The sequence below is a fragment of the Musca domestica genome, unplaced genomic scaffold (genome assembly GCF_030504385.1).
Source record: "Musca domestica strain aabys unplaced genomic scaffold, Musca_domestica.polishedcontigs.V.1.1 6, whole genome shotgun sequence".
NCBI lineage: Eukaryota > Metazoa > Arthropoda > Insecta > Diptera > Muscidae > Musca > Musca domestica.
In genome coordinates this window covers 10,905,556-10,915,222 of record NW_026712363.1, presented here as the reverse complement: position 1 = coordinate 10,915,222, position 9,667 = coordinate 10,905,556, and positions in this window count along the sequence as shown.

The following is a 9,667-nucleotide window of genomic DNA, read 5'->3' as shown; positions in this document are numbered from 1 at the left end:
ACTCTCATATAAAATTCTAATTCTATACAGCTTAAATTTTGTCGTATTTATAGCTTAAACCATACATTTAATCCGCAGTTTGTATTCCCGTCGGTATGAAATCCATATACCTGTACTTCCCAATAATTGGATTTTTTATTTCAGCCATTCATAATGGGTTTCGCCTTCTCGTATTCAAATTGTGTATACAGGTCCATTTTTACCAATTAATAGGTTGATAAAATTTTACCCAGATGTGTATTTGTTCTGCTTGGCATTGAAAATGGACTATATATAGGGTGAGATAAAAAAAACTGCAACAAAGTTAAAGGCCATAAATTTTACAGTTTTTTTAACTTTATTGAATGAAAGCAAAAAATGTCGGAAATAGCATCAAATTTTAGAATAAGCTAAGATTTGTTCGAATTGGTCACCTTTGGCACGAATTATGGCGTTCAAACGGCCAATGAAACCGTCACATGCTGCCCGAATGTTGCTCTGCTGTGTTTTGGCCCATCCCCGCTTGCTTGAGGCGATCGACACTTTGGTATTTTTAGTGCCAACCTTGCATTCCAAAATACTCCAGACACAATAGTCCAACGGATTGGTATCCGGAGATTTTGGTGGTCATTATGAGCTGGAAATGAAGCGAGGAACTTAATTTTGTAACCATTCTTAGGTGGCGCTTGCAGAGTGCGATGGTGCTGAGCCCTGTTGCAATGTCCAAGGTCTGCGGCCTAAATATTTGTGTGCCCAAGGTTTTAATACACCCTCCAGAATATTTTCGCGATAATATTCGGCATTTATTCTGATGCCACGGTCGATTAATACGAGCGGAGAGCTACCATCGGCTGTTATGGCGGCCCACATCATGGCCGGCGCTTGAGTTCCGGTGGCCAACCGAAGGTGCCCATTTTCAGCTGACCTCTTTGGCAAGTAAACACGATCATTTTGTTTGTTTACAAACTTGCGGCCAAGCGAAGCAACTCTTTAGCTCTTTTGAGTCTATTTCCTTTATGTTGCGGTGTAAGTTCTTGCACATTTTGGAATTTCAATGGCTTTACTCCGAACTCATTTTTCAATATTTGCCGAATGGAATATTGCGATATGTTCAGCTCACGAGCCATTTTTCGGTCACTGCAACGCGGGTTCCGATCAAGTCGCTTCTTTACTTTTCGAACCATTTCTGCTGACGTTACTGTTTTCTTGCGTCCACTTCCTTGACGTCGGAATACGCTACCATTATCACGGTAACGGTGGTTTTCCAGCCAAATATAAAGAAATCACACTATCACACGCTTGAATTCCATCACGAATAACTTTTTTTCTGGAAAATTCTCACCAAAATGCTTTTGTACGCTTGTAAGCAATATAGTGAGCTGTCACTGGAATAATATGGCGATAGCTATATCTAAACAAATTTTCACCAAATTTGAAGTACTTGTTTCTAGGATTAATTCAGTCGGAATTGCAAAGATTCAGTGTATTTGGGCTGATATTAGCCATTTGGTGCACAAAATAAACCTGATATCGGATATGGGAGCTATATCCAAATTAGGCATTTGATGCACAATAAACCTGATATTTTTAGGCACCATGAGTTAAAATCCCAAATCGGATGAAAAATAGCTACAGCTATATCTTAACCGATTTTCTCCAAATTTGATGTACTTGCTTCTAGACTGAATTCGGCTGGATGAACCAAAATTCAGTTAATTTTGTCTGATATTGGCCATTTGGTACACAATTAAACCGAAATCGGTCGAAGATATATATGGGAGCTCTATCTAAATTTGAACCGATTCTCACTCAATAGGGCCAAATAAATATTGTTGGGAAAATTTCATCTCAATCGGATAATAAATACAACCTTCATTTTATTCACCAACATATATGGACAGCCGGACGGAGTGGCATGTATAAATCGACTCAGATAGTGATTCTATGAAGATTCGCAAAAGTAACTATCGGTCTATCTCGCTTTCTTCTCCATTTTACATACCAATGCACAAAGTGGTAAGGGTATTACCACTATGTGGTGTACGGTATAACTATAAAGGAAGACATAATATCCCAAACAATTTTACACGGAATTTACTTTTATATTAAATTCAAGTTCTATACAGCATAAAATTGTGTCGTATTCATAGCATCCACCATACTGTAGAGGATATTTTAAATATGTCCGGCATCGCAAGTTCCTAGTGACATAAATAACGTGTACCGCTCGAATACTGTTCCTCAATACTTATATATATTCCTTCCAGCGTGTTACTTTTCAAACGAAGGTACTTTTCAAGGGTATTGAAAACTTAGCCTGACAGAACTTAACAGATTTTTTACAAAAAAAAAAACGTTTTGATCATTGTACCTATTCTTCTGAGAGTGTCTGGTCGATGCGAAATGCCTTACATCGAGTCAGGTTTCTTCATGCCGAGGACATTCTAAGAGAATGCCAATCAAAGCGCAAAGTCTTCCGCAGCATTTAGGCCTAGGAGTATCCCGAAGTGAAAGTAGACAATAAGAGCTTGTTAACCTCTTATAATGCAATATTGCGAAGCCATCAAGATGGAAAGGTTCTCTTAGATTCAGTTCGGAGGTGGGAAATATGGGCCACACCTTCGAGAGGTCCCTCACAAAAGTTTTTAAACATCGCAAGAAATTACAAATCTCTCTGTGAAGGGAGCCACTTGTCACTTGCAAAAATGAACACTATCGACCCCTCCTTTTGGTCCTTCGCCAGTAAAAGTTAATAATTTGGATAGTTATAACTCTCGTAAAATGCGAAGTTAGTATTCGATTTTCTTCCCACCGCAAATCCCAATGTTTTTACCTTTATTGAAGCTAGCGTGTTCTGGTACCTCCCCCACAAAAGCTCCAACTCCTCGCTCATATAGAGCTTATATATATATTTATATCAGACTTAGGTTAGGATATATTGGTTTGTGTTAAATAATATGAAATATATATATATATAGAGAGAGAGAGGGAGAGATAAAAAAATACAGAAACAAAGTCAAAGGGAATAATTTTTACATTTTTTTTTTTGGCACGAATTATGGCCTTCGAACGGCCAATTAAAGCGTCACACGCTACCCGAATGTTGAAATGAGGCGAGGATCCTCATTTTGTAACCATTCTTGGGTGGTGAGTGCTGAGTGCGATGGTGCTGAGTCCTCAAGGCTTTAATGCACCCTCCGTGCCAAAGGTGACCAGTTCGTACAAATCTAAACTTATTCTAAAATTTGATGCTATTTCCGATATATTTTGCTTTCATTCAATAAAATTAAAAAAATGTCGTTATTATGGCGTTTGACTTTGTTGCAGTTTTTTATCCATCCTGTAACCTCCATATGGATAAAATTCGGTAGACACTGCTCATAATAGGTTCTACCTACTGTGACAGAACGTTGTCCATATTTCATATTTTCCTATGGCCCTCTTATAACGATATTTCTCGATATTCAGTACTTTGCTGATTTTAGCCACATTTTCTAACGAAATTATATAAAATTAGTATTTAGATTTCGTAAAGGGTTCTCTACTCTTGTTGCAGAACAAATTTTATATAGGTCAATGTTTTTCCGTCAGATCCCTCTGATAGTCGGTATTTTGACAATTTTAGCCATATTTTTATAGAATTGTTTGAAATTTGGATTGTATGTTCCTCATGATAGAAGTAACGCATACCCCCCGAATGCTGGAATTTCGACATTAACCGTCATATTTTTATATGAGTTATTTTCAAACTTGTGGAGGGTATAAAAAGTTTTTTACTCCTTTCCTATTGGAAGAGAATTAACAGCATCATGCAGAATTTAAGACAAGCCTTACCATACATATTTTCAACTATTTTTTTTTTTTTTTTTTTTTTTCAAAAATACCCAACTGCCTTTGAAAATAGTTTTACATTGCACTTCATATATTTACAATGTTTCATTCTAACTTTTAATGGACCATTTCAACACCAGCAATACAAAACTATTCCAATCTTATTACACACCATACACATCTGTCCTTTGTATGTTTTATATGTCTGCGTTGCAAACTTATCACTTTAACTAGAAGCATCAAAAACTTCTTTAGCTTAAAGTGACAACATGGTTAATGACAAAGTCGGAATTTCGGACATTTTTCCACATTCCGAAGCAAATACTTTTACCTAAATTTAAAAAGTTTGATATCAGTTGCTAATGACTGCCTCACATTCGTCTGTCATCCTCATTTTCACTCGATCCAACCGTAAACTTGCTGTTGGTGTGTATCGGATGCAGGTAAGCTACGCATTTAATGATTTTGTCGCATGGCGGGTTGTGTAAACCCTTTCATCATCCATCCACCATCCAGTGCTGGGCGAAGCCAGAGCGAGGGAAAGTTGTGGCAAAACTTATTTGAAAAGTTTAATTAAAACATATTAACTCCCTATTAAATTAATAACACAATCTTACCTCAGGATCATCATCAGCTGGGTGAATGTTATGAAAAACTACACCAGACAAAATGAAATTTTATAAACAGAATGAGAGAGAATGGAATATGATGGTTCACACGCATAAACATATATATGTAAAATGCGTTCACATATAAACATTTATCTGTATACATGAAAAATATTCTCGTATCCTTTCGACATGAGTTCCTAGTGAAGATATATAGTGCTTTACAAATGAAGTGACGCACAAAAAATCAGAAAACTCTTTAAAAAGTGTCTAGGCAAGGGATACACAAGGACAACAATATTCTCTGTTTAAGATAGAAATACTAACGGAAAACTCCGAACTGTACCTTACCTAATTCTACCACATGACCCTTTTCCATGGTAAATGTAAGAAAATAAACTCTTGCCACTATATGTATGTAAAGCACCATATGTAAGTGTATATGTTAAGAAGGAATTTACATATTTAAGTATTTATACCACACTAATATACATTTCCACAAAATACCAATGTAATTAACAGGGAGGAATTTTTAATGAAGCAACAGAAAAATTTAAACAAATACAACAATATTCACATACGCAAATCAACTAACCATCCTTACATTTTCACAAATGCACACATACACACATATACACTCACATATTTCGAAGAATGTGAACACGATGTAAAAACCACAGACCAATTAGACCTCCTCTATTCCAAACCAGTAAGGAAAGCTCAAAAGTCGGGCGGGGCCGACTATATGATACCCTACACCACTATGCATATTTAGTAGAGCTCTCGTAAAAAGGTTTATACAGAGCATTTCAGAGCTCTATGAGATATTTGGTACAAAATCAAAATCTATCTAATTCTATCGTGCATTTTACGAACTATAGCTATATCTGAACCGATTTTCACCAAGTTTGATGTATTTGATTCTAGGCTGAATCCGGTCAGATTTGCCAAAACCCAGGACATTTGGGCTGATATTGGACATTTGGTGCGCAATCAACACGAAATTGGATGAAGATATATATAGGAGGTATATCCAAATCTGAACCGATATTTGTAAAACTGAAAAAGAAGATATACCAAATATTATTCTTGTATCGTACATTTTTCGAATTTGAGGGACTTAAAGTACAAATCGGATGAAAGGTATATATAGGAGCTATAGCTGTATCCGACCGATTTTCACTAAATTTGATGTACCAATATTAGCCATTTGCTGCACATTTAATCCGAAATCGGATGAAGATATATTTGGGAGCTATAGCTATATCTGAAACGACTTTTACTAAAATTGGTGTCCTTGCTTCTAGGCTGAATTTGGCCAGATATGCCAAAATTCATGCCATTTCGGTTGATATTGGCCATTTGTTGCACAATTAACTCAAAATCGAATGAAGATACATATGGGTGCTATATCCAAATCTGAACAGATTTTGAGAAAATTAAAAGCGACTACTTTTGGGCTTTATCTGATATCTGGTACCAAATATCATTCCTGTGAAGAGTATGCTATGCTATACTATATCCAAATCTGAACAGATTTTTATAAAATCAAAGTCGACTATTTTTGGGCTTTATCTGATATCTGGTACCAAATATCATTCCTGTGAAGAGTATATTACGAATGTAAGGGACTTAAAGAGCAAATCGGATGAAACATATATATGGAGCTAGAGCTATATCTGAACCGATTTTTACTAAAATGTGTGTACTTGCTTATAGGCTGGTTTCGGTCGGATTTGCCAAAATTCATGCCATTTGGGCTGATATTGGCCATTTGATGCACAATTAACACGAAATCGGATGAAGATATATATGGGAGGCATATCCAAATCGGAACAGATTTTAATAAAATTAATAAAATTAAAATCCACTATTTTTGGGCTTTATCTGATAACTGGTACCAAATATCATTTCTGTGGAGTGCATATTACGAATGTGAGGGATTTAAAGACGAAATCGGATGAAACATATATATGGGAGCTATAGCTATATCTGAACCGATTTTTACTAAAATTGGTGTACTTGCTTCTAAGCTGGTTTCGGTCGGATTTGCCAAAATTGATGCTTTTACGGCCATTTGGTGGTCAATAACCCGAAATCGGATGAAGATATATATGGGAGCTATATCCAAATCTGAACCGATTTCGATAAAATTTAAAAAAAGCTATTCCTGTGCTCCATCTAATACCTGGTACCAAATATCACGGTTGTGGAGTGAACATTACGAATGTAAGGGACTAAAACACTAAATCGGATGAAACATATATATGGTTGCTATATCTATATCTGAACCGATTTTCACTAAATTTGATATACTTGCTTCTAGGCTGAATTTGGTCCGATGTACTAAAATTCAGTCCATTTGGACTTATATCGGCCATTTGGAGCACAATTAACCCGAAATCGGATGAAGATATATATGGGAGCTATATCCAAATCTGAACCGATTTCGATACAATTACAAACAGCTATTTCTGGGCTGTACCTTATATCTGGTACCAAATATCACGGTTGTGGAGTGAACATTACGAATGTAAGGGACTAAAACAATAAATCGGATGAAACATATATATGCTTGCTATATCTATATCTGAACCGATTTTCACTAAATTTGATATACTTGCTTCTAGGCTGAATTTGGTCCGATGTACTAAAATTCAGTCCATGTGGGCTTATATCGGCCATTTGGAGCACAATTAACCCGAAATCGGATGAAGATATATATGGGAGCTATATCCAAATCTGAACTGATTTCGGTAAAATTTAAAACAGCTATTCCTGTGCTCCATCTAATACCTGGTACCAAATATCACGGTTGTGGAGTGAACATTACTAATGTAAGGGACTAAAACACTAAATCGGATGAAACATATATATGGTTGCTATATCTATATCTGAACCGATTTTCACTAAATTTGATATACTTGCTTCTAGGCTGAATTTGGTCCGATGTACTAAAATTCAGTCCATTTGGACTTATATCGGCCATTTGGAGCACAATTAACCCGAAATCGGATGAAGATATATATGGGAGCTATATCCAAATCTGAACCGATTTCGATACAATTACAAACAGCTATTTCTGTGCTCCATCTAATACCTGGTACCAAATATCACGGTTGTGGAGTGCATAGTAGGAATGTGAGGGACTTAAAGATCAAATCGGATGAAAGATATATATGGGAGCTATATCCAAATCTGAACCGATTTTCTCCAAATTTGTTGTATTTACTTTAAGGCTAATCTCGGTCACATGTGCCAAAATTCGGGCCATTTGGGCTGAAATTGGCCATTTGGTGGTCAATTAACCCGAAATCGGATGAAGATATATATGGGAGCTATATCCAAATCTGAACCGATTTCGATAAAATTTAAAACAGCTATTTCTGTGCTCCATCTAATACCTGGTACCAAATATCACGGTTGTGGAGTGCATAGTAGGAATGTGAGGGACTTAAAGATCAAATCGGATGAAAGATATATATGGGAGCTATAGGTATATCTGAACCGATTTTCTCCAAATTTGATATACTTGCTTCTAGGCCGAACCCGGTTGGGTGTGCCAAAATTCAGGTAATTTGGACTGATAGTGGACATTTGGTGCTCATTTAACCCGAAATCGGATGAAGATATATATGGGAGCTATATTTAAATTTGATCCGACTCCCACCAATTTCAATAGGGTTCGTCCTTGGGCCAAAAAAATATTGTTTGGAAAATTTCATCTCAATCGGATAATAAATGCGACCTGCATTTTGTTCACAAGAATACATGGACAGACGGACGGACGGACGGACGGACAGACGGACGGACATGCATAAATCGACTCAGAAAGTGATTCTATGAAGGTTCTCAAAAGTAACTATGGGTCTATCTCGTTTCCTTCTCCATGTTACAAACAAATGCACAAAGACATAATACCCTTACCACTATGTGGTGTAGGGTATAAAAAGGTAGAAGGAGCACGCAAAATATCCCAACCAATTAATGGCTTGTAGTTCTACATTTGACTATACGAAACTGTGGAATCCTTGCGGACTAATTCCAACAACGCTTAAAGAATATTTTAAAATCTTCTGTTTATGATAAATTTGATATAAACAATTAAAAAAGAATTTGATACCCTGCACCATGATATATACAATGTCAAAATGAGGACGTATACAGGGTTGCCCATATTCGACGGACGGACCGCGTTTGAAGCGTCAGTCCAAGCAGACTTTTACCATGAACCAATACACGCCACGCGAACGCTCTGAAATAGTTGAAATTTACATTCAACAGAAGAAGTCAATTGTGAAAAAAATGTGAGAAGTGCGCCTTCTAAGAACGCCATTAAGCGTTTATACGAAAAATTTTCGACTGGTAAGGCTCTTTCTAATCGGAAGAGGCCATATAAAAGTCGACCAAGGCGATCGGCCGAGAATATCGCTGCCGTACGAGCCAGTGTTGAGAGGTCCCCAAGAACATCCCAAAAACGCCGTTCTCAGCAGTTGGGCATGGCTCGGCCCACTTTACAACGGATTATTCGCATTGATTTGCATTTGTTCCCGTACAAAATTCAATTGACGCAAAGAATGTTGCCTGCGGACAATCCTCGTCGATTGGAATGGGCCCAAAGGTCCGTCGAATATGGGCAACCCTGTAGTAACAATTTTTTATAGGCACCCATTAGAAACTTCATATACAAAACTTTAGAAAATTCTTTGGAAGATAGCGTGATTACAACAGACAAACGGAAGGACAGATTGACGGATATCGCTAAAATGGATTAGAACTATGCGCTCATCATGAGTTTATATTCTTTGTTGGGTCTAAAATAATTACTTCGATGAGTCACAAATGGATAGACAAACCTAATATGCCCTCCGTGTTATGGTTAAGGGTATAACAAGTATAGCAGCTAATTTTGGCCGGGCCGAACTTTTAAGGAACTTGAAAATTTTCAAAAAAAAAATCGTCGCCGTCGTCCTATATGTAGATTATATGAAGACGTGGACTTACATAGACAATTTTCCGATATAGATTGTAGTACTCATAATATCGAGGGGTACCGTTGTATAAGGACTATACGATATCGTAGACCTATACAGGGTGCAACCAACTTCAGACTGCTGTCATTTCTAAGCCAATTTTCCGACAGCATCTAAAATTATTCCAGTAACAGCTTATTATATATTGTTTACAAGCGCACAAAAGCATTTTGTTTAGATTTTTTCAGGAAAAAAGTTATTCATGATGGAATTCAA